Genomic DNA, 24125 nt, shown 5'->3' with positions numbered 1-24125 from the left:
CTTTCTCTGAAGGAGCTCAGCAACCACAGAATAGTGTGTCAGAAAGCAGTTTGCCTTTCCACTCAATTAGCTTGTGTTGCCTTTGTCTCTTTTCTGAATTTGCTTTAAAATCCTGCTAAGCCCTTCCATTGCTCTGTGCATGCCTCATCCCCTTCAGATCATAGGGGACGGTGCTTATGAAAGCTCTTGATGAATCATTAGGGGCACCTCTGGCCTTTCTCTGGCTGTAGGATGGCTGAGCAAGATGGGACTGACCAGGGAAAGGTGGTGTGTGGGGGCCTGGAGGCTGGCCAAGGGGCTGAAGGATAACAAATTTACCTTGGTGGCTGCCAGGTAGAGCTTCTGGCCAGGTGGGAGCGGGTTACTGTGCTGTGTGGCTACCCAAGTGCATGCTCGTAGCCAGAGTCCATTCTGATGTTCTGGAAAGGTAGCTCAAAGAATGCTCATATCTCTGAGTGTCTGAGGAAGGATATTTGTTTTACTCTCTAGCAAATTGCATCATGAACTGTTTCCTTCATTTGGGAGATTTAGGTGACTATTTTGAAACAGTAGGGACAACACATTGCTTTTATATCCACTCATCAATGAGCATAAGTAGAAAACAATTGTAATAGCCTGATTTTGTGATTAAAGTTTGGAGATTCATAAGGGGACTGATTTTTGTTGCTCATCTTCACACTTCTGCAGGCTAAGCAGGAGTTTGTGCTTGTTCAGCTATGGCTGTAAGCCTGCTTTTTTTTTTTTTTTTTTTGTACAGTGATTCTTGGGGATCTGTTTGTTTACATAGGTTGAAGACATATGGGTATGAGACAGAAGGGAGAAATCTTGTTTAAGATTTGGAGTGGTAATAGAGATGTGGCCGTGAGAAAATACCTCCATGAAGTCTGAAAGTCTGACTAAATGCAAACTGCTTATGAAGTGACTATGTATTTAGTCAAATTCCTGCACTGCAGTTATTTATGAAGCGATCTTTACCCCCAGGGTTCAATAAAATGGCACTGAAAGCTATACTAAAATAAGAAGAAAACTATACAACCTTATTCCAAGCATCACAGTGGGGAAAGACATTAAAAACTGGCTTTTGAAATTAGCTTTTTCTGTAGGTTTCTGCATTTCAGTGCTTTTTTCAGCGTTATTTATCTGTTGACTGACAGCCATAAAAGTTTTCTAGCAGTGTATCAGGAACTCATTCTGATTTCTGTATACTACATTTTGGTAACCTATGTAGTGTTTCTCTTAATCGCGTTCAAGAGATGCAAAGTATCTCTAACAGACATTTCTAATACCAGTTCATGGTGTGCTATCCTTAATAAGAAAAGAAACTTGCTGTCTGCAGCTGAGATCAGAGTAATATATTGCCTGTGACTAAGCAGAATGGAAACTTTCAGGCTTGCTCCAGATAAAAAAATTTAAAGCTTCCAACTATGCAGTTGTCACCTTAGTTGATTATAGGCATATGTACACATTCACGTTACCTAGACCTGAGTTTTGTACATCATACTTAAAGAGGTACTGAGCAACATTTTGGGTATCCTGCACAAAAATGTCCTAATTCTTTGGTGAAGGAAAGCTCAGAAAAGGAGATCTGGTGTGGTTGTTGTCTGGAAGGACGCATGGCAGGACTCCAGATTCCCCGCTGAACTTTCTGTTCATGTCAAACTATGCAGAAAATGGCTCTCGTCCCCTGCTTGGAGAAATAGTGCGGAAGGGCTCTGTAGAAAACATTTGAGACTTGTTAAGTAACTACAGGAGCGCTTCTGAACTCTGTTCTGGGATAGTTAGAGGGGCAGAAGTGCTCGAATGCTTGGCTACAAGTGAAAAGCAGTAGGGAGGAAGGGATATTTATGTCAGTGAAACTCTACAGATAAAAAGTCTCTTGCCAACATTGCCAACTGATTGCATATTTAGCAACACCCTGTAAGCTCTCATTTTCAAAAGAAAAGGCCAAGGAATATAGAAATCTTGTACTGTAACTTATGGGCAACTATGAGGGAGGAGCAAAATCAGTGCTCAAGATAGTAAGGAAGTCTAACAACAAACCCTTGGTTAAAGTCTGGCCTCTTTACCTTTAGGCTGCTGCATCCCCAGCCATGGACCAGCTGGGTGCTGCCTCAAACATCTGCCTGCCTCTCTGGTCCAAAGCTCCTGGTCTCTTTGCTGGCACTGAAGTGCCAGTCTGCTGCCTGGATAACCTCTCTAGAGAGGTTTGCTGCTTGCTGGGAGACTGCATGTGGGACATCAAGAGGATATCGAGTATGATAAAACCTGACAACTACTATCCTCTCCTGATCTTTCAAGCTGTGTCTCATGAGGCCTCGACCAGGAAATCAAAATATATCAAAAACAACTTTATCTTCCTTGGGAAGATGTTGAGGGGATTGGGAGCACAGGTAGTGTTCTCCTCAATCTTCCCAACTGTAGACTGGAATCTGAAAAAAAAGGAGGAGAATGGATCAGCTGAATCACTGACTGCATGTGTGGTGCCATGCTGAAGGCTATGGCTTCTATGATTTAGAACGCAACTTTGACAAACCAGGAATGTTGCCATGGGATGGGACCAGGAGAGCAATGATATACTAGGCAGCAAGCTGGCTGGACCTCATCGCCAGAGCTTGACGTACCACTGAGTCACAGAGAGCCAGGGAACACTGTCAATATAGGAAGCAGTGAGGGAAAACCTAAGATTTGTTCTGGAAGTTTGTGGGAGGGCTCCTCTAGGTATGTAATATGTCTGCTGTCCAGGGATGCAGAGATGGGAATAGGAAAGCAAAGGCACAGATGGAACTGAACTTGGTGAGGGAGGTTAAAAACAATAATAAAGGATTCTGTAGGTATGTTGGCCAGAAGAGACAGACCAAAGAGAGCACACTCTAATGAATGAGAAAGGAGAACTGACTACAGCAGATATGGAAAAGGCTGAGGTACTCAAGTTCTTTGCCTCAGTCTTCACAGGCAACAAGGATTCTCATATTTGTCTTATACCTGCACCTCTTGGTGAGAACTGAAGGAGCAAACTCCTCCCCACTGTAAGGGCAGAACAAATCTGAGACTACCTCTTAGACTGAATGTGTACAAGTCTATGGGACCAGATGACATGCATTCTAGTGTACTAAGAGCTGGCTAATGTGGTTACAGAGCCACTGTCCTTCATATTTGAAAAGTCATGGCTGTCAGGCAAAGTCCCTGCTGACTGGAAAAGGGGAAACATCACTCCCATATTCAAGAAAGGGAGAAAGGAAGATATGGGGGAACTATACAGGCTAGTGAGCCTCAGCTCTGTGCCTGGGAAGATCATAGAACAGATACTCCTAGAAGATATGTTAAAGCACACGAGGGATGAGGAGGCAATCCAAGAATCGAAGACAGCCAGCATGGCTTCACCAAGGGCAAATCATGCCTGACCAATCTGGTGGCTTTCCATGATGGAGTGACAGCATCGCTAGACAAAGGGAAGGCACTTGTTGTCATCTACCTGGACTTCTGCAAGGCCTTTGGTATGGTCCCCCACCACATCCTTATCTCTAAATCAGAGAGAGATGGATTTGAGTGGTGGACGATTCAGTGGAGAAGTAATTGGCTGGAAGGTCACAGCCAGAGGGTTGTGGTCAATGACTCTATGTCTAAGTGGAGGCCGGTGACAAGAGGTGTTCCCTGAGGGTTTGTCTTGGGACTGGTACTCTTTAACATCATTATCAACAACATGGATGATGTGATCAAGTACACCCTCAGCAAGTTTGAAGATGACACTAAACTTAGCGGTGTACTTGATACTGCAGAAGGAAGGAATGCCATCCGGAAGGACCTTGATAACCTCAAAAGATGAGCCCATATAAACCTGATTCAAACAAAGCAAAGTGCAAGTCTTTCCACTTGAGTCTGGGTAATCCCAGATATATACAGACTGAGAGAAGAACTCCCTGAGAATAGCCCTGCTAAGAAGGCCTGGGGGGTCCTGGTAGATTAAAAACTGAACACAAGCCAGAAGCATGCATTTGCAGCCCTGAAGACCAACAGCCACACTAACAGAGGGGTGGCCAGCAGAGGGAGGGAGGTGACTGTCTCCCTCTACCCCTCCCTCATGAGACCTCACCCTGCAGTATTGCATCCAGGCCTGGGGTCCCCAGCACAACAAAGAAGTGGAACTGTTGGAGCGGGTCCAAAGGATGCCACAAAGATGATCAGAGAGACGGAGCATCTTTCCTATGAAGGCTGAGGCAGATGGGCTTGTTCAGGCTGAAGAAGAGACGGCTCCAGGGATACTTTATTGCAGTCTTCCAGTGCTTATCAGGAACTTATAAACAGGAGGGCGACTGACTTTTTTACGTGGTCTGATAGTGATAGGACAGAGGGGAATGATTTTAAACTAAAGGAGAGAAGATTTAGTTTAGATGTCAGGGGAAAGTTTTTTGCTGAAAGGGTGGAGAGATGCTGGAACGAACTGCCCAGAGAGGTAGTGATGCCCCCTACTTGTAGCAGTGGATTGGAACTTGATGATCCTTGAGGTCTATTCCAACCCAAGGCATTCTATGATTTGCTTAGCTCAGTAGCAGCTCAGCTTCCTGCTGGGATATTGTGATGGTGCTCAGGAAAGGTCAATGGAACTAGGACAAAGCAAGGCTCAGAAGGAAGCCTGAAGCTGACTCTTCAAATTCTCTCAGCAGAAAACAGTAGCTCCTTGGCCATCATCACACAGACAAAAAGTTGATCTGATGGGAACAAATGGTGCTCTTTTTCATCCTTTTCTTATCCCTTACTTCTGCTTCTTCAATCAAAGGCGGTCTTGCAACAACACTTGAAAATCAAAAATCTTCTAACTCCCATTTTGGTCTCCCTCCTCCATCTTTTTTTTTTTTTTTTTTAGATTTTTATTATACAATATTAGAAAGGAAATATTGTTTTCTGTGCTGCTTTTTTCTTTCATTTTCATGTTTGTGCATGTTACTTGTCCATGCCTCACCCTGATCTTCTGCAGGCCCTCTCTGGAATCCCAGAGATGAAGAGTTGTGTGCTAGGCTGCCAAGTAACGTCTCTCTCTTCGCAGAAATAACTTCCTTTGCAAAGAGGCAGTCACTTTTCTTCTGCAGCCACTAACCATGTTGACTCTAGCACCTTTTTCTCCTCCAGGCCTTTGCCTTTTCTGACCATTAATTGATTTCTGGTTTCTTTTCTGTCTGTCCAGTAATCTTGATAGTGCTGCAGAGCTGCTTGTATACTTCTCTGCAAGTTGTGATGTCCAGGTTAGCTCCCAGCTGGATGTTATCCCTGACTTTCCTTTTCCTCTTCAGATACGTGCAGAGCTGTGCCAGACAGCATAGATATTTTTATTGTAATTTGAGTATAGGTTTTGAGTGTCAGTAGGAGAGAACTCAGGCAGTCTTGGCAACCACGTATTCAGAAATGCAGGCACACAGGTCCTGTTAAGAACTCTTGACTTTGCTTTCCAACATATCATATTTTAGTGAGTTTTATTCCCTTTTTGCTAATCAGATAACACAGTTTGGTTTGCTGGTGTAAAAAGCTTTGAAGGTGGTATTCAAAAAAGAATTAGTAAGATTTTTTCCTTACAATTGCTTATCTTGACCTTGTGTATAAATATTATGTAATCCAGTGTCTGCAGTGACAGGGGACCCCAGTCAGTGACTCAGGAGTCTGATCCTACTAAGTTAATGACTGAAACTCAATAACATTTTCTCTGTTGCACTGGTAATATGCAGAAAGAGTCTTTGTAGGAAACAAAATGTCTATTGCTTTATCATGTGGCACAGCTAATCTGAGGAGTACCTAAGCATGCTGATCCTTTCTGGGAGATTGCTCCCCATCCTCCTAGATGTGATTGTCATGAGAAATAATTCACCAGAATTTTCTCTTTAGGCAATGGCAATGAATTACACCATTGAACTGTTTGAAGTATTATATCTCTAAGTCCTGTAATGAGTAGACAGACAAGTCGATAAAATGCTGGATCATGTTAATAATTTATTGTAGGGATAATTATACAGGAAATAAAAGGGACAGAGAAGGCTATCATCTGCTTGCATCATTTCACAACACTGTGAGATGTATTATGTGCCTGTCTCATTGTGGCTCTTAATGCTGTTTAAGAAACATTGGCCTGTAACTGCACAGAACACCTTAGAGAACTATTAGCACAGCCCATAAAATACAGAGAGACTAGTTACATACTCAAGGTCTGAACATCGGGGGAAAGAGAGCAGCCTTAAAAGTTTTTAGTTGGGCTGAACGGTAAATTCGTAATTAAAAATAAAAGTAATTTAGTATAAGCAATCAGTTTTATCAATATATTACGTTCTTCTTTACCAGCACATTTCTCATACCCAGGTATCTGTAGGTTCAGGTTACTTTCTGGTGTTTTCTTCCTGTCTGAGATACAATACATTAATCAATAAAAGGTACTCTGGTAATAACAAAATATTCTTGCTTTCATTCTGCATAAATAAGACAGTCATTCGAAGATTGAGGCCAGAATGGAGCACTGAAATCATTCCCAGTGTCAGGCTGTAGCAGTATTCTCAGAAAATTTAGCTGGACCAGCAATACTTTCCACAATGCCACCCCCCTTTAGAAAACTTTTAAAACAATATAATGCATAGAATGAACCTAAATGGCTTTTAGTCAAGTCATGTATATTAGCCAGCTCATTTGGAAACAAAATACCTTGCACATTATGTCTATGCTAAATGCTATCATGGAGCCCACAAGACTGTGAGCTTGTGGTTCTGTAATTTGTGTGTGTGTACACATAAGCATTTCTTTCCAGCAAGAAGAAAACCATACAGACCAATCATATTCTTTTTATTGAACCAAATAGCTTGGGCTGACCAAGGGGAAGAAGGATGGGAAGGCTGAAGGTCTGGTTAACTACTTAATTTTAGATACTACTTCTCTTTTGATTGCCTAAACAGTGAGGATAATTTCACTACAGAAATTACAGTACCAAAATTAAGCTTATTTTGCAAATTACTCTCTCATTTGAGGCAGAAAAAGCAGATGGGTTACTATCTTTCTCGCTTCCCCTTTTCATTACAGCTCATGTTTCCCAGTGCTTTGTGTCATATTTAAAATCAGTCTCTGGAAGCAGTCCTTATCTCTTCCAGCTTGCTCAAGCCCAATGCTAAACTTATATTTCTGTCACATGGAGCTGAACTAGTTACAACAGGATGGAACATGTTCTCCATGGACTTTTCTCTTGCATGATCTCACTGAAACCTGGTGGTGAATTACCGGGACAGCTCTCTAGCCTGCAGGCAGAAGAGAGCACAATGCATGACTGATTGCCTCCATTCTCTGCAGGCTTGCTTGCCCTCTCCTGAAGCTGCCCTGTCCTGTGACAAAGGTCCCTCACAGCTTCCCTTACACTGTGGTAGGCATTCCAGAGCAGGTCCGAGACCGCCTCATGAGACTGAATGTGTACAAGCCTATGGGGCCGGATGGCGTGCATCCCAGGGTTCTGAAGGAGCTGGCTGAGGTGGTTGCCGAGCTGCTCTCCATCATATTTGAAAAGTCGTGGCTGTCAGGTGAGGTCCCAGATGACTGGAGGAAGGGTCACGTCACTCCCGTCACAAGAAAGGGAGCAAAGAGGATCCCAGGAACTACAGGCCAGTGAGTCTCAGCTCTGTGCCTGTGAAGATCATGGAACAGATCATCCTGAATGGCATGCTTGATCACATGAGGAAGGGGCGTGTGATCCGTAACAGCCAGCACGGCTTCACCAGAGGAAGGTCATGCTTGACCAATCTGGTGGCCTTCTATGATGGAGTGACAACATTGGTGGACAAGGGGAAGGCGACCGATGTCATTTACCTGGACTTGAGCAAGGCCTTTGACATGGTCCCCCATCACATCCTTATCTCCATATTGGAGGGATGTGATTTGATGGGTGGATAAGAAACTGGTTGAAAGGTTGCAGACAGAGGGTGGTCATCAATGGCTCTATGTCCAGGTGGAGGCCAGTAATGAATGGCATCCCCCAGTTGGTCTGTCTTGGGACTGGTGCTCTTTAACATCTCTATCAATGACATCGATGACAGAATCGAGTGCACCCTCAACAAGTTTGCTGATGACACCAAGTTGAGTGGTGCGGTTGACATGGTGGAAGGAAGGGATGCCATTCAGAGGGACCTCAACAGGCTTGAAAGGTGGGCCTGGGTGAACCTAATGAGGTTCAACACAGCACAAGGTTTTGCACTTGGGCCGGAGTAATCCCAGGCATCTGCACGGACTGGAAGGAGCATCCTTGAGAGCAGCCCTGCAGAGAAGGACCTGAGGGTCTTGATGGATAAAAAGCTTAACATGAGCCAGCAGTGTGCTCTTGCAGCTCAGAAAGCAAATGGTATCCTGGTCTCCATCAGAAGAGGGGTGGCCAGCAGGGACATGGAGGTGATTGTCCCCCTCTACTCTGTTCTTGTGAGGCCCCATCTGGAGTACTATGTCCAGGTCTGGAGCCCCCAGTACAAGAAAGACAGAGAGCTGTTGGAGAGGGTCCAGAGGAGGGTCACAAAGATGATCAGGGAACTGGAGCACCACCCCTACGAAGATAGACTGAGGGAGCTGGGCTTGTTCAGCCTGGAGAAAAGAAGGCTGCAGGGTGACCTCATTGCAGTATTTCAGTACCTAAAGGGAGCCTACAGAGGGGAGGGGAATCAACTCTTTGAAAGGGTAGATAATGGCAGGACAAGGGGAAATGATTTTAAGTTGAGGGAGGGGAGATTTAGATTGGACGTCAGGGAGAAATTCTTTACAGAGGGAGTGGTGAGGTACTGGAACAGGCTGCCCAGAGAGGTTGTGGATGCCCTGTCCCTAGAAGTGTTCAAGGTCAGATTGGATGGGGGCCTGGGCAGCCTGGTCTAGGGAGGTTGGTGGCCTTGCATGTGGCAGGGGGATTGGAGATTCACGATCCTTGAGGTCCCTTGAGGTTTCAACCTTGGCCATTCTGTGAATTCTGTTAGTTCTTTGGGCTACTCTTTTGAGAATGAATGCTCATGAAGTGCTGTTAAATTTGCAGATTAGTTCAAGACAAAGCTTTGTAATTTCATTGCATATCATCTCCAACCTTTTAATAGGTAGTTTAAAACATTTTCACTTCTGACTTTTCTTTTTTGAGAAGAAAGGGTAATGTGTCTCCTTGATCATTATTGCCTTTAACTTTTGTATAATTTTGGCTCAAAGAAGGAGAACTTCATCCAAAGCAGGGATACATTAATGCAAATAAGCAGGTTTTTGACATGTGAAGCATGATAGATATTTAAAATGAAATTAAAATTATTTATCATTACTAAGAGAAGTTCAGATGAAATCATAGAAATATGTAGTTTTTATAATACACCTAGACTAAGCTGTTTACATGTATCTTGTAAGATATAATTGAATTGTGCAGTGTCCCTCTGATACAGAGTAAAGCATTCTCTTTGAAGAAAGAGAATTAAAGCAGCTGGTTGCAAGCAGAATAACTTCTCTACCTGTGGAAATTATTGCTGACCTGTAATTCTCCAGGGCAGGTGACATGGCTTTTCCTCACAAATAGCATAGCCAGGGAGGAATCCCTTTGCCTTTCAAAATTCCACAGAACCAGACTTGTCTCTTGGATCAGGTTCTCCTTGCTGCCTATACTCACAGCTGAGGGCATTGATTGCACAAGCAGGGTGTGTCCCCAGTTGCAGCTGGGGCCTTTTAAAACAACTGAGAGATGTTGTGGAGTTTTTGTGCATCTCTGGACAAAGCCAGTAACGTATTTTCCTCAAAGAGAGCTGCTCCTAGGGTAAAGATGTTTGTCTGGAATGGGACAGGGACATGGTGTGAAGCAGGCACCTACAGCCTAGCTTGCATTTGCTCACTGCACTGCCTGCCTGGTGGGCCTTGCCATTTGCGGGTGATAGCACAGCCTCTGATGGATCCCCACAGGAAGATGCGCTCAGTCCCCAGGAGACAAGGAATGTATTTTCTTTTCTTCCCTTCCCTTCCCTTCCTTTTTTTTTTTTTTTTTTCCCTCCTCCTGGAAGCTGAAAGGTGTGTGTGAAGCACTTTCAGTACAATGCTGCCAGATGCAAACCCAAGCACATCATAAAGGACAAGCTTTGTAGGGATGAGAGCTTTTCTAATGTGCTCAGGTAGTCAGGGTTAGTTTGAGAAGGTGACAGTGCTCTTTGATGTCCTGAGCTCCAAATATTTAAAGACAAAATACCAGGAAAGGAACAGTGGACTGGTGATTTGCTTCTTCCTTCTGAAATGGTAAGCTGTGCAAAGAAAGCCTTGAAACTGAAAGATCTGAGAAAGAAAAATCTTCATGCCTCGGGAGATATATTATCAGTCCTAAGAAGCTGAAAATCAGGTAATTCTGTAGTTCAATTTGTTTTGATCTGTGAATCATTTTATCTTTTGTGCTAATTCACTCAAGCACGTGTGGGTTTGGAGTTGCTGGGAAGGTTTTAATTAGAAATGTCTGAACAGATTAGCAGTAGTTGCAAATATTTGAAAATCGTGTTTTTGCAGTGATTGCTAGAGAAGGTGAGATGTTTGCTGTTGCAGCCTCTCTCCATCTTCCTTCTCTTTACAACTGGTGTGTTAATACTGACAGGCCAGTGACAGATAGCGTTTCAGATCTGCTTGTGTGTGCTTCACTACAACCTGCTGCAGTGTTTTTAAAAAATGTTTCAGTGGGTAATTGTATAGTGGTCAACTGAGAATGGCTCCTGTTGGACACAGATTCTGATTTCATCTAGGGTTCTCCTGAACCAGACTACACTGCCAGGAAGGGGCAGGAGCCTTATATTACTGCTATACAGTAAAACAATAGCTGTTTTCAAATGATCCATTTCCATAATGATATATTAGCTCTCTTTGATCACTTCAGCTGATCAGAGGAAGAACTCCAGTTAAAGCGTTGCATGATGACTGAAGTGATCGATACTTTATTCCTCTACATGATGTGGCCACTAATACCTTTTATCACCTCTGTAGAAAAGGTGAGGGAGTGGATTAAAATATTTCAGAAGTGCCAGCGGATCTTCCAGGCCTCTGTGTTTGACAATGCAGATTTATTATTTCTGTGAAATGTTCTTTTGAACAGCAATGACATAAGGTGTACAAGGCACACAAGTCTCATTAAACTTGGAAAGACTTTTACTAGGATTTTGGTAGTGTCTATGCTACTCTCATAGGAAAGAAGGAATTTTTGTCTTAGATTACCCACTAGTAGCACTAAACAAGCAATATATGGTGACAGAGCTAGCCAGACATTACAGATAACAATCTCCATCTCTGCTCTGTTTTAAAGAGTAATTTCAACAGTCATGCTGGCATAATTCTGAGGTAACGGAGAATCTGTTCCCCAGGGCATTTGTTGTTCTAGACAGACAAGTAATTTTCTACCTTCTTCAGTGGCTGTGTGCTAATCAAAGTATTTGCTGGGTCACCTCAGAGCTTCAATCTAGCACACTTCGTTTGTGTTTGTCATTCAAAAGGTCAAATCAGTGTATGCAGAGGCAACATATGAGTGCATGGAGGATTTCCTCATGGATTGCTAGAGTATTTTCTGCTGATGTCAGGTCAGCTGCTGGAAAGGGAGAAGTGGTGTGATGCTGCAGGGTCAGGAGATGGAAAGGCCCCTACCTGCTTGGTGTCCTGGGGGGCACATAGACAAGAGAAAGTAAGAAAGTAATTGTGAGATGATGCTAATGGAATCGAAGCATCTTGGTGTGGTGTTAGTGCTATGAGCTGTGCTGAGTTGCCTCCCTCATGTTTTAACTTGTAATTTCATTTGGGGAGTGTCTGAGTAAGAGCCCTGTACTGATCCAGCAGCCGTCTTCATTCATCATAATAGTACCCATGAGATGTAGCTGAGTCACTGAGCTGGGTTATTTTTTCTAGCATGCATCTGTGTTTTATTTGATTATAAAGTCCAGATCCTTCTGCTTTCTGTTACAGGCTTTTTATCTTACTCTGGTCGTGTCAAAATCAATTTGTAATTCTGTGATGTAGACATGAAATTAGTTTTAGTATGTTATGTGTATCCAAGAGTGACTGACATTTAATATTTTATTCCGAGGGTCTCATTAGTACTGTGTACCCATAATCTACTCTGTGGGTTTAATGCCAGTGAGCAAGTGGGCTATTGAAGAACATCCATTTTTTCACATAGAGAATGGACAGAGGGAACACGGTGGAAAAGAATAGATTCATAATGGTCAGCATTTCTGTGTTTGTAGCTAAGAAGATTCAAAGGATTTTAGTCCTTTGTGTCAGAGAAGATTATATTTAATAGTAATTCATGCACACCAAGCAATGGGAGAATCATGGCAAAACTTGGAGAGATGGAATTTTTTTTCAAGCGTGAGAGCAATGGTTACACCATGAATGAAGTTTTGTCTCATACTCGGACCAGTTGCCATAATCTAGAGTCCATTCCTTATCTGTGTTTCAGTCACCATGTGACTGCATGCCATTTATGACTGCTGGCTGGCTTTATTTGTGTTGTCCTGTGAGTGACAGATTCTAAAGATCTGAATGGAGCTGTATGCCCAGTGTCAACTGAAGCTGAGATTATTTTCTTTCTGTGACATTACTGTGTGGCCACTGAAATAGATGTACCCTTTTATGTCTAGAATTTAATGAGCTTGGGGGAAGGGCGACAACACACAGAAAAAGAAATGAGGCAGAAGAGAAGAAAAAAGAGAAATGTGGTAAATTCAGTAGTGCAATGTGGCACAAAAGGAGATCAGCTGAAAGTGTTGTCAGAAATGTTATTAACAAACTTATCTAAGTCTTTGAGAATTTATCTGTCTTCCCTTTGTCTGAGTCTTTGCTTTGTTATCATTGTAGAAAGATACTCTAAGTATTTCTGGTGCACTTTAAGTTAATGTAGAAGAGAAATCTGGGATCTGGGTAGATATAACAAAAATCTATTTGGAATTTAAGGAGCTATGGAGGATTTTGTATGTCATCGGTAGATAGAAATTTTTTCCTGTACTTGTTAGTTCTAAGCAACAATGTGGAAAATTCCTTTGCAGTTTACCATGTGTTTAGACTAAAAACGAGAAGTTCATAGGTTGTAAGGAGGCTTGATACTTATGCTTCATTTAGTATGTTCAGGGAAGTGCCACCATCTTCTTATATGAGCTGTTCATATAATGCCATGCAGTGTGATCACTGCCACTCAAGTCCATTGTGGATTTTGTGGTATGTGTGTATAGATAAATAATTTTTAAAAAACAGTATTGACAGCTACCACTAAAATGTCATCAGTTGTGACTATTCTTTTCTTGAGTATTTTTCAAGGGATTATGTTTAAGCTATAGTAAGAAAGCTGCTGCAGAAATTTTGTATCTGCAATTTACTGCACTGATGTATTTTGAAAGGCTTTGGTTTTTTGCTGTAGTTGCTAAAGATTGCTTGGCGATTTTATCCGTAAATGACATGTTTCTTTTGTATTAGCCACTTTATATCAGTATTAAGAAAAATAATTAACATGTTATTTTTTTTCCTGTGGCAAAATCAATGTCTGTTTGCCCAATAAAATTATTTGTATTAGATAAAATTATATAATGGATTAGAAAAAGTGTTTCATTCTTCCAACATTAGTATTTACTTTGGAATATTTCTAGGTTGTGCCAGATGTTTTTTGTTTTTTTTTTTTAAACTGTAGACAATATTATAATAATAATGTGTTATATATGTATAATTTTACATATATTATATTGTACACTTATAATTGCCAATTGCTTATCTACATGCAAAAATGTCCTTTAAGATATAAATCCTAGAATTCTAATATGTTCAATTATACACCACTGGTTGCTGTTGTAGTCTGTATTAATATAAATTGTAGGATTGCTTTGGTTTAGGTGAGTTCATCTCAAGCTATGACATGAAACATCCAGTTAACCCAATTATAGAAATTGCATAGCATCATTATATGATCTCATGGCTACTTTAGCAACTCACTGAAAGGATAAATTGAATGAATTCCAAATCTGAGAGAAATGTCTCAAAAGAACAGCTATAACGGTGCGGTGCTACATATAAGACATGCCACTACTGATTAATGATAGAATGCTGAGGTTTCTTCTCTCTCCTAATCTTTCTTGCATGTGTAGTCTTATAGTCCATTAACTTACTGAAAGAGAGTGATGGATAGAGTAAATGGGAGTGAGACTCTGACTTTCTGGACACAAAATGTCATACCCCTGTGTTATATGTCTTCTATTGCAAACTCTCAAATGTTACCTGAAACAATGTTTGTGGGAAATTTTAGGTGTGTGTGGTATCTTTAGAAATTCTTCCTTTTTTTTTTTTTTTTTTTTTTTGACAACATTTACGGGTTTACAAATAAGTGTTGTTTTCAACTTTTATGGTTCTTAAAAGTCAAAAGATTTTTTTTTCATATATTTAGAGGGAATATTTGGATGTCCTTGTGTTACCACAAAAACTTGACAGTTTTGTCTTATTAGCCAAGAGGTAAATAGGACTTGTCAGAAAGATCAGTGTAAATACTGTACAGAAAGAAATGAAGAACAATGCAGTGGATCGCTTCTGAATTAATAGAAATATCTTTGAAAGCAGGTAGAGTTTCACGTTGTAAATCAGAGTATTTCAAATCTCCTTTCTCTTGGAGAATTCTTGAGGTGATTTCAGGATATTCACTTCTATCACACTGTGTCATACATGTCACGTGTCTTGGAGTTTTACTTTTGTTTGTTTAAAAAAAACCAGCAAAAACAGGAAACATAGCATCTTTTTTTTTTTTTTTTTTTTTTTTTTTTTCTTTCTGCCTTTTCATCCAATTCCTTTAAAATCCATTTTGCTCTTTATACTACACTTCACCTCTTTCTGCTAAAAATCCCCTACTCTATTCTGGGTACAATTGTTGTGTCTGTTGTGGTTATGCAAGAGCAAGATAAATGGCAAGGCAAGAATAAAGCAGATTGCACAGTCAAATTGCAGAATTACTTGTGTTAGGGGAAGGATACACAGATGATTGCTTTCCAAAACAACTGCTCTTTCTAGACTTTCTGCAGTGCTTCTGAAGTTGGTTTTGATGCTTATAGTGACCGTCATCATTGAGTCTTTGACTTTTAGCAGTCCATCTGTCCTGCTATAGTATAACATTTTCTCATTAAGAGAAAAGCTGTTCAGCATTGCAGAGAATGCCTTTTTAAATATTTTCGTTACACTGAATCTTACTTCATAGAAAACATTTTAGATGACTTGTGTTCTTTTATTATGCTAAATGTTGAGCTTGTACTTAAAGAAATTGTAAAATTCTATTAAAATTGATATTCAGATAGCTATATACTTAGATGTTCTATGAAAATTATGTGTGGAAACTGTGTTTTAATTAGAGAGAAAATAACTGAAAGTATGTGCCCTGTTAGTCTAGAACAAGTCAATTGTATTCCATGTCATGTGCCTGCAAAGAAGAGTAGACTCTTGATTTTTTTTTTATATTTTTCTTTCCTCCTTTGTCTTCTTCAAGAATACGTTAGGCTTTTTGACTAACTTCATTTGATAATCAATTACACTCAGCTATTCTCTTACCCCCAGTAAGGAAATTGTATCAAGCTAGTATTGTATTAGAACCATCTTTTTATGGGAAATAGCATAGCCATTTCTAATGAAGTACGTAACTGTCAAGCTGATGCGGTTGTATATGGAGATTGGCCATCGATTTACCAGATTAAAATAAAAAGGAAAATAAATTGCAATTCTTAGCATTCAAAGTTACAATGTTTATTTCCTAATTTTTGTTCCATAGTCATTTTATCAGAAAGCAGTATTTCTGAAGATGAGAAGTACTGTTGTTGGCATCAGCGTATTTTCCTGATAGATTTTATCCTCAGTGGCTGTTCTCCCTTTTCAGACCCTTTGGAAAAAAATGTGTGGAAGGACAATAGGTTGAGAAAGAGGGAGATGTCTGTTTCTGAAGTTTAGTTCCTATGCATAGGAGCGAGATGTTGCAGACAGGCTGTCAGTTACAGGACAGTGAGCTTCATCTCTTATGTGCCTGACTCCCTCCCATGCCTGAGCTGACTTTGAGTTTGTTTGATTATTCCTAGACTTCCTGGCCTGCAGCGAGGCTGCTTGCAGCATTTTAGCATTTCATGGCAATTACATCACTGAGAGTTCAACTAAGCTTGTCAAGGTTGTCTGCCTGACTAAAGGAGAAGACAAGAACAGGAAAGAGGAAAATGTTGGGATGAGGAACAAGAGCTGTGTGAAGAAGTAGAAATAAAAAGGAGCAATAAGAATCTAAAGTCAGATATATAACATACTTAACCTTTTTGCTTTGGGTAGTCTTGCAGCTACTGTCTTTTGGACTGCAGAGGCAACACTGCAGATTCTGGGGATCTTGTCCCTTCCAAAATCGTATAGCTACTTTTTTGATATCACTTTATAAAGGAAAAAATCAATCAGCTTTGTCATCTCCAGCAGAAGCATCAAAATGAATTCGTAGTGATGAAGTATTAAGTCTATTTCTTTTTTTCCTAGTTTTTCTATTTCCTTCTCCATTATTTTAGGACAGGAATATCCTAGCTTCTAACTTCAGTGTTTAGCAGCCAGTGTCACTTTGACAGTCAAAATGAACACACTAAAAATCTTTAACAAAGCATAGACAAGCTATGTGTCAGATTTTCACGTGCACTTACAGAAAGGTGCACCATTTTTTTGGGCAAAGAATATACACTAAAGGAAAGGCATAACTTTAGTCTTTTAGCTTAGAATACTTTGTTCAGTTTTTTTCCTTCAAGTTTTAGAAATAAAGACTCAGTACTTATATGTGCTGCGTTACTGAAACGGAAATGTGCTTCAGTTGAACTGTCTTCAATTGAAGTGAATATTACTTTTGTCATTGTTCTCAAAAAGCTTTCACTGGGTGAGTTCAAACAAATATAAATTATATTCTTACATATATATGACAGCAAGTATTTTGACCCTGTAATTCAACAGGATCAAGAGAAAATATTAAATGTCACATACTCTATCTCAGTCTAATGTGGTTGTATATACAAACATCTTGTTTACATTTTCCTCAACACAAGGTATTTCTAGGAGTAAGATAGCTGACTGGAATGAACTGTGCCCTTTCTAGGATTGTTATTTCAGTTCACAAATACACCTTTGAAGCAAATCTCCTGATTTGCAGCTTTATTCACGTAGCAAAACCATCTTGGCACGTGCAAAGTAGATACCTGTGGTGAAACTAAACTGGAAAGGAAACGCAATGTAGCGCCAAAACTGAGAAAAGGACTTTTGGAATTCTGTGCATTTCATGTACTTTAACTTACTGTAACCTCTATATCAAAATGCTTTGCTTGAGACTTTGAATCTCTCAAGCAGTGATATGGAAAACACTTGATACGAGTCTGAAGTCCTTAATTTCAACCTGAAAGTCTGTCTGGAATCAAATACAGCATGTTTTCAGTAGTTCCTATTGTTGATCTGTGTGTGAAATATAGAGATGAAATAAAATACACACACATACACAAAAACAACATGAAAGCAATCTAGATTTTTTTTTTTTTTTTAATATGTTCCGCAGTATCTTGTTTTGTGCTGAAATATTGGGAAGGAGAATTAATCTGCATCTCCAGCCCTTCTGGTCTTTATTGAATTACTTTCAGAACTGTATTTGATGCACACAACGGAAGATTTCTTATGTCACTGTTTTGGATTGATGGATTTGTTTCACTTCAGAATATTTCCTCATGAAGACTTTTATTTTAGAAAAATTCTGAAGTTAATTTTAAAAATTCTTATGATTGCCAATCTTTATTTCAGAGTAGTATTGTCTGGAAACTAACCAATAAAAAAAAAAAAAAAAGGATATTTCAAAATTTTAAATGTTCTCTTAGTGACTTTATTCATTGTCTTTGGTTTGAAATATTTTATTTATTCTGTTTGTAAACCAATTGTGGGAACAATTGTTTCAGGTTTCATTGTGGAAGAAAAAAAACTTAATCACTCTTGAAACAGCTATATCTATTTGGAGACAATAAAACCTCTTATCTAAGTTTTGATATGTAGGATTAAAGATTATTAAACCTCTTATCAGCATTTTGATATATTATACGTAGGATTAGAAATATAGGTTGCCATGCTCTGTGGCCTGTTTATCAGCATTTGCTGAAGATGCATTGCTGGGATACAACTCCATGATCTTGTCTTATTTTCAGTCTGTAAATTCAAAATAATAATAAAAAAAAGAAGTAAATCCTGCAGTGTTTAAATGTATGAAATGTATATCAGAAGACTTGACAGTGCAGGCAAAATTCAGCAAATCACTTGCATCTTTGGTCTGCTCTTTATTTAATTTGAAAAAAATGTGTAGTTGGAAAAGAAAGAAATCAGAATATATAAGGGAAGGGAAAGATCTCTGAAGAAGGTATTATAACTCTTTTTCTATTAAGAGGTATACAAAATAAGGTGTATGAAAACACTTGGTGCTTTTTACCTGACTAGGTTAGGACCATGTGTATGTTGTCTCTGAGGACAGACTGCTGTACAAATCCTTGTAAAATTGACAACCTGATGATTTTTTCATTTGTGTCTCTGCAGTCAGTGCAGGAAGATTCTGTGTTTTATAGATGTGTATGTATTCAGTGTGCTTTCTTGGATCTCATGCTGGCGTGATACTAGCCAGAGCCAGTTTCATTCTTGGAAAGCACCCAGGCAGGGCTCCTAACTCTTCCTTTCAAAGTCTTGAAATGATGCAAACTTACTGATTCCCCTGAAGTTGATAAAGATTTATGTTCTGTTTCCCTGACTTCTGAGAGAATTTTTTTTTTTATACGCAAGACTATTAACATGTCATATGCAGCTGTGAGGAGTAAGTATACAATACATACTGCAGAATGTTTCATGTTAATTCATCTTTGTCAGCAGTAGATGTGACAGTGACATATTAGTAATAAAAGATATAAAAAGAAAACTGTACCATCTCAATGTATTATATTAATTATATTATCTTAATTTGGCTCTGGTATGGCAGCAGATGTGGGGATGCTCCAGTACCTCAGGGTTCCCCATCCACCAGCTCTTTATCAGCCCCCTGCACTCTGCCAGGTTGCTGCAGGGTCTGGTACTGACTTTGCTGGAGGTTGAGCTGAACATGAAACTGGTTAGCTAAATGGTGTTACTGTATGATTTCTGGCACAAGGTACTAAACTAAATTGAGTGAAAATGGGAGAAAAGAATAGTCAAAGTGCTTGTAAGTCACGCTGTAAGGGCAGATCACCTGTTGTTCTCAAACAAATCAGCCAGAAAAGCAATGCCAATAAAGATAACGTGGTGACATCTGATTTACACCTAATTTTTATGTTACCTTTAGATCCTATGTGTATATATCAAATGAAATATAAAATATATGACTTCTCTGCTGGAGTTCATCTAAAGTTCAGTAAGATAGAAAGAGCTGTCACTTCATGGAGGTACGTCTTCAGTCCAGAGATGTGTGAAAGCATGGTGCAACCTTGGCATACCTTCCTCAAAGGGGTAATCCCTGTGTTTTTCAAGTCTTTTTATATATCCAACTGACTTCTATGGATGTTACCAAATCTAGAAGCTCTTCCTTTCTTTTTCTGTTTTTCTACTCTTGCAAAACCAAAGCCGAGCCCTGGGGGAACGGGTAAGGCTGGTATCAGCTCAGAGTAGTTGAAGTATTTGGAACTTCTTTGAGAGGAATGGGGAAGGATATTAACAACACAGAAGTATCAACATGGAGAATGATGTTTTTGCGTCTTGCTTGTTCCTGTAGCTTCATGTTTTTCTCAGTTCTAACAAAATCATAAGTAACTTTCAAGGAGCACTTTGGGTATCAATGGTTTGGTATAATTCTCCTTGCCTGAGTTTTCTCTTTGCAGAGATTTCTGTTGGGAAATTCTGTCTTGTGGAGTGTTTTCATCCATAGAAAATTGCACATTCTCAGAGATATACAAACTTGCAGTACAGTTATATATGAAGAAATGTTAGAGTGGCATTAACAGCTTGAAATTTAACTACATGGAAAGTAAGAGATAACTGTGGAAAGGAGAGTTAGAAATGCTTAAATGAGGTGATTTCAATTTCAGCCTTCAGTTTTTTTTTTAGATATGAGAATTCCTTTGTTAGGCTGGTTTTGAGGATTTATTCTCTATCACCTCTCAATTACAGTGCTCTGTACTCACATCTTGCTGTCAGTTATTTAAACCTTTGCAAATGGAAAGCTGTGCAGTATACTTTCTTGCTGGTTGTTGTTATTTTTCTAATTATTATTATTATTATATTTTTTTTTTACTTTTGAGAGAATTGCTCCACTATTATCCAACCTGTTGACAGCTGGCATATATAGCCATTCCATTCAAGATTGAAATTGTTTTTTTTTTTTTAAAGAAAGCAAAAAATGATTTACTACTTTAAATGGAATGCTGTGCAGTGCAACTTACATTTCAGTAACACATCTGCAATCAAAGATTTTTTCAAAGCACACTGATACACAGATGTTTAGATTAACAAAGTAAAAAGTAGTCTATCAGAAATATGTGTCTAGCTCAAAGAAAAGCTAGAAGGATATTGACAAGACATAGCTGTGTGTCTAATACTTCTGTCTTGACTGTTGTTGTTTTTAAGAAGCTACGTTTAGGTATGTGGAGTTGCCAAGGCTACCACAGTCACCACTCACGTTAGGAGGTTTAGATTTAATTTTAATTGAAGTGCAATATAACTGTTAATAAATATCTTTTGGATTTGAGGAACTTTGCAGATTGATTTTAATGATCTATTCCAGTGTAGTGAGTTTGCAACTTAATATGCTTGATTTGGCAAAGCCCAAAAGAAGCTAATAAAATTAACTGGAGCCTTGTTAGAGTTTCATATTATTGTGGTTTAACCTGACAGGCGGCTCAGCACCACATGGTCATTCACTCACTTCCCCATTCCCAATGTGATGGGGGAGTGAATATTAAAAAAATAGAACTTGTGGATTGAGATTAAACTATTTACTAAGATAGGGCAGGGGACGGGAGGAGGGAGGGGGAGAGAGAAGGAAATAATAATTGTGACAAATATATATGTATATAACAAATGATGCACAAGGAAATGCATACTACCCTCTGACTAATGCCTAGCTAACCCCCCAAAGAGCAGAAGAAGGGGGTGGGAGTTCATCTCCTTCTCAAGACTCCTTCTGTGTGATGTCTTATGGTATGGAATATCCCCTTGGCCAGTTGAAGTCAGCTGCCCTAATTCTCTTCCCTCCCAGCTCCTTGGGCCCTTTGCTGTAAATGGCCTTGGCTCTGTGCAAAACTGTTTAGCAGGCAACTAAACATTGGACTGTTATCAACATAGTTTTTCTTGTAGAACCAAAACATAGGATCATATCAGACACTCTGAAGAGAACAATTTCATCCCAGTTGATAGTAAGATGCATATACTTCTTTTTTAAATGCACAGGATATAAGAATAGTTTTCTGATTACAAAAAATTACTATGACATTCTGACATCCTTCTTACGTCATTATAAAGTGCATCATTTTATGTGAATTATATCCTAAATAAATTTCACAGTTTTAGCAAAAACAGGTTCAGATAATTGTTAAAATGCAACAATAATTAGTGAAGCACTAAATGTTATTTGAAATTTATATAAAATAAACTTCAGTGGAACAAGAGTTGTTTTTTTCATAACTCTTAATAAGTTGCAAAAATGATACACTTCAAATGCATTCAATTCCTCAATGTATGTTATTCAGTATGCTGTTTAGAGGGGTAATACTGCATCATTAAATACTTTTATCTAGTAAAGTTTGATAGTGTCAAATGACTTAAGCAACTACTCTGATAAGGAAAATATTGCATAAACCATAGAATTTATGTTATGTTAAAAACTTAATCCAAAAGCATATTGTTGGAACTCTGAAGGGATATAGCTAAGCACTTTCCAACCATACTTAATGCTCAGAAACAGCCAAGAGCCAATTCAGCTCTTAGACCAAGCCTCTGATGGCTGATTTATTCTTTCTAATGTAACAATTACACTGGTTTGAAATCTAAAGAGTAAAATACGAACTGTAAATTTCCTAGCCAACCATTAAGGCAAGTCTTGGGAAATTTTTGCACAGGGGGGCAGAAAAGTATATATTATAATATTACTGCTATAGTAGTTTACTTTCAATTCTTCCTTTTTAAAATGATGAAGTGGTCACAAGGAAAATGGCCACGGAATCTGAAGTGATATAAAAATTTTAATATATATATTTTTTTAATTTCCATTATTCCTGTGATATTTTTCCACTTGTAAATCATGCATGCAGTCCAATCTCATGGCAGTGAAAGCTTTTTATGCAACAGACTATTGTAAGTCTTGGCCTGCAGGTAATATATACAGGATAATTCTGTTAGGTGTGTTTTAAACAGAGTAGGTGGTTTGGTTCGTTCTTAGCTGTCAATCTTATTTATTAACTATATGAGTGAAAATCAAAGCCTTTAACTTTTCTCAGAGTGATTCCTTTGTGCATATGTATGCCATTCAGTATTTGAATCTACCATGAGAAGTCATCAGGCTAAGGCTGGCATTTGATGTCCTCTGTATGTGGCTCAAGTGCTTAACCTAATACAAGCGAAAAAATAGATTCACTAGTGATTTATGAAACATGCTGGATAAATCTACAGAATTTATTTCCTTTACAGTTTTCAGATAATTGTTTTCTAAATTTCTAAGTGACACTTAATCAAACACAGGACTTCATACCTTATCTCAAAAAAAAAAAAAAAAAAAAATCTTATGCATAGTGACAGGGGTAAAGTTGGCCCGATTTGGTTAAAGAAAAGACCTCTTCCTTCTGGTTTGAAAGGAAAGTTTGGTTACATTATATTCATCCAGTAATTGTTGAACACAGATTATTTTTCTATTATAAAACTTTTCTGTCACTCTTCTAAAAATTCTTCTGGCAAAGTCCACATAGGTCATGTGTTTAATAATCCCAGTGAAAATATGGTTTACCAATGTGGAGGAGGAATTTAAAGTGGATTGTTTTCTGCATTAAATCACAGACAGTAATTAAGCAATTGCTAGCTACTTCCTAGCTAACAATTTCTATCTTCCATTTATACAATTGATCAACGTCAGTTATTAGCAACTGTAATATTATATATATATATATATATATATATATATATAAAAAAAATTATATACTAATAAACAAGGTAAATCTGAGCAAGCAGTTGCTGCATTACGTTCAATCCCATGGTCTCTGTTTCTGTGGAGATGGAGCTTTAAGAACTCTGAATAATTCATTTGTCTCTAGTAACAATGTGTGAAGGCAAGGATACTCTACAGTTTCAGCAGCAAAATCTTCAAAGCAGTATTAATCTTGGGTTTCACAATAGAAATATCCAGCTAAGCTGAAGTCAGGTATTCTCTGCCTTTCAATCCTCCTGTCACAAGTTCCTGTATTACCACAAAAATGGGCTGTTCAGATGTGTTGTGAAGCAAACTGAGAAACTGATTCATCTTTTTTTTTTTTTTTTTCCTTCTTCTTTTTTTTCCCTCCTTGAGAAGTTGAAGAAGAAGAAAGAAAACCATATTCTGAACCAACTGCAGCCCTGGTCCAGTTTGTAGCAGAAATTTTTCATATGGGAAATTCTGCTGTTGCAGCCAAGAGGGCAGTATGGTGTCTGATTGAGTAGGAATACGTTTCAGAGAGAGGGAGAAATAATAATGTCTTCAACTGGTATTAATGCTGTCTAATATTTTATCATAAACTGGAATTTAAATCCTTCTGTACACATCCAGAGAGATTGCTTACTGGTTGTAATTTCCATTTGACAAGAGTATAAGAAATTATAAGATTTAAAATGTCTCGGAAGCATTTTGCAGCTGCCTCCAGAATAGCATATTTGAAGTTGAAGTAGTTAAGTCTGCAAATGTGTTTGCCCTGACTCAAAGATAATTATCACATTGTGAATAACTCTGCTGTTTAATAGTGAGACTTCTATTAACCAAATCCAGCAGCAGGTTAGCTTCAGATGTGGCATAATAGCAATAAAAGTGGTGATGAGTTATGTCTTTTGAACCTTTCTAGTTAAAAATGTTAATATAATAAATACCAACAATGATTAGGTTTTATCATAAAGAGAAA

General features: G+C 38.8%; 1 protein-coding gene across 2 annotated transcripts in view; it reads left to right on the top strand.

The window, feature by feature from the left end:
• CHRM3 (cholinergic receptor muscarinic 3) overlaps window positions 1-24125 on the top strand; it is a 263192-nt gene that overhangs the window by 101280 nt on the left and 137787 nt on the right. The window contains exon 1 of one of the 2 annotated variants that reach the window (XM_090135383.1): window positions 9698-10345. The exons of the other annotated variant lie outside the window; for it this stretch is intronic. The gene's annotated coding sequence lies outside the window, so the exon portion shown is untranslated. Of the gene's footprint in view, window positions 1-9697; window positions 10346-24125 lie in introns of those variants that run through there. 2 annotated transcript variants of the gene reach the window in all.

The sequence above is a fragment of the Phasianus colchicus genome, chromosome 2 (assembly GCF_987193195.1).
Source record: "Phasianus colchicus chromosome 2, bPhaCol1.hap1.1, whole genome shotgun sequence".
NCBI lineage: Eukaryota > Metazoa > Chordata > Aves > Galliformes > Phasianidae > Phasianus > Phasianus colchicus.
The sequence above is the reverse complement of the archived record's forward strand: the minus strand, read 5'-3'. Positions and strand labels throughout refer to the sequence as shown.